Source organism: Penaeus vannamei, unplaced genomic scaffold, assembly GCF_042767895.1.
Source record: "Penaeus vannamei isolate JL-2024 unplaced genomic scaffold, ASM4276789v1 unanchor619, whole genome shotgun sequence".
Taxonomy (NCBI): domain Eukaryota; kingdom Metazoa; phylum Arthropoda; class Malacostraca; order Decapoda; family Penaeidae; genus Penaeus; species Penaeus vannamei.
In genome coordinates, this window is record NW_027213623.1 from 5,001 (window position 1) to 7,500 (window position 2,500).

Genomic DNA, 2,500 nt, shown 5'->3' on the forward strand with positions numbered 1-2,500 from the left:
AAGTACTAAGTAATAAAGATTTAAATGTTATTACTCACAAAAAATACTCCCAAGGTACATTAATATTTTCTGCATCGTCACGAAAACAATAACCAATTTCTGAAAGTACATAATAATATAAATAATAATATCAACCATCGCATTTCTTCCCAAAGAAACTTCCTGTATGGCTGAATGTTGTTTATTTCTTTGTTTTATGAGAAATTCACGCAAGGAGATGGCGAATTGCATAAAGACACATCCAAGCCACGCTGGAGATCGCTTAGAGAACCAAACTCGCGCCGCATCTCGATTTCTTGGATACGTTCTAAACAAATTCCGCGCCAGCGTCATTTTCTCGTTTCTTTAATTGCCTTGTTGTCTTTATTTACGCAAACGTTGCCTACGCGAAGGAGGGATAGAGAAATGGAATGAAGAATAGGAGAAAGAACGATAACGTAAGATAATTAGTGAATGGAGGATAAAAGGGAAAAGAAACAGATAAGTTTTAAGTAGGACATTTAGAGAAGCAGAAAAATTAAGAAAGATTAAGAACAAACGGAAGAAGAAGGAGAAAGAAGATTAAGAAGAAGGTGACGATGAAGATGGATAAAGGATCTGGAAGAGAGCAAAGCGAAAGAAAAAGAAGAAAAGACCAACGAGATAGAAAGGATAGAAAACCAGGAAAAGAACAAAACCCTAACGAAAGGAGATGCAGAACACGACGAACAGGGTGAGAATCAGAGAGCAGAGGAGGAGAGGGCGAGAACAAAGGCCAGTGGGCGCCATCGGCCTCTCACCGCGACCTTTTCCTCTCTCATAGGCCTACGTAGGCCTACCGACCTCCCGAAGGAAATCGAGAGGCTGATGAGAGGGGGGGGGGGGTGAGGGAGGGAAGAAGGGAAGGAGAGGGAGAGGGAAGGAGGGAGGAAGGGAGGTAGGGGAGGGAAAAGGTGGAGAGGGGTAAAGAAGGAGGGGGAGGATGGATGGAATAGAGAAAGAGAGACAGAAAGAGAGAGACGGACATCCAGATAAACAAACTCACAGGAACGAGATGCACCGAGACCCGTCCCCAAACCAGGAGAAACAGCGAGTAGACACTTAAGAGACAAACAGACAAAGACGCAGACAGACAAGAGAGGAGACGAGAACAGCCTCCGCTGACCATTCCTTCACACAGCTTCCCGAATACGAAATCACCTCATTACGTAAGTCCCTCCCCCCGGTGTCTCCCACGCTCTGACGTCATCATTTCCGTTTTCTTTGTGAATAATTCCATTTTTAGTTGAACTTGCACTTCGAATCAGTCTATATCGTTATTCATCATCTTTCACGCGTATTCGCAGATCAAAATTTCGTTAGTGATCAATTAAGAAAAAAAAAAGTCTTTTATTTTATTATATTACCCTATTCATCGGTGTGTGAGAGGGGAAGGGAAGCAGGGGGAGAGAGGGGGAGAGGGAGGGAGGGAGGGAAGGGAGAGAGGGAGGGAAAGGAGGGAGGGGTAGGGGGGGGGTCGGAAGATAATCTTTACACAAATCTGTTACGAAACAGGGAACGAATAGAAGGGAATTTATAAGTTCCACTAATGTGAATGCTATGGGGTAAAACAGTATTATTATTATTATTATTATCATCTTTAAATATACATATACATTGTTATTTCTTCTCTTTTGTCACTAAATTCAATAATCTAAGAATTAGCTTTGTGCGCATTAGGTTAACTTACTCGCCAGTAATTGGCTGAAAATAGTGTTGAATTATTATCTTTCTCAAGTTTTATTGTCTTTGTTATTTCATTTCTTATTTTCACTGTTTGTTTTCCTCAAATAAATAAAGGGAAAAATAGATATATATATAAAAGATTTTCCAATCCGCTGTATCTCATTTTCTCTTTTTCTCAAGAAGTGACTAAGTTTAGACATTTCAGTCAAAATATTAACACATGTCACTGAATTATTTGTATACAACATGGAAATATTTACACGTTTCACTTAAGTACACTGAAGTTACCAGTCTGAAATATTTGGCATTTTGGTCAAAATTGAAAAAAAAGAAAATACAACAACAACAACCCGCTTGTGATAATGAATTTGCATTCTCCTGTCTTTGCTTCCAAATGTCCTTATCTAGGTCTATTGTGTCTCCCTCAATGTCAGTTTCATTTCTAGTTCTACAATAAGTACATTTGAACAACGTTGTAAAATTATCCAATTTTTTTCTGTTTTTTCTTCTTCTACGAGCATACAACGGCACTGTTATGAGTGTTGACCGTCTGCTTGCTTCGCTTGCTTCCTGGGTCAAAGGTCAAATGAAGGTGACCCGTTTTCTTAGTGATGCTGACCTCCTGAGCCTCGGTAATTATTGCATTCTTCAATTCTTGCATTGCAAAGGATGCTAGAGAACTGTGTTGACAAGGAACCCTGTGTTGCATGATTCTCTGTTAGTTCATATGTTTTGTCCGTCTTCTGTTATTTTGTCTTTTTATTATTATTATTATTCATCTTAGAAATTAAAAACG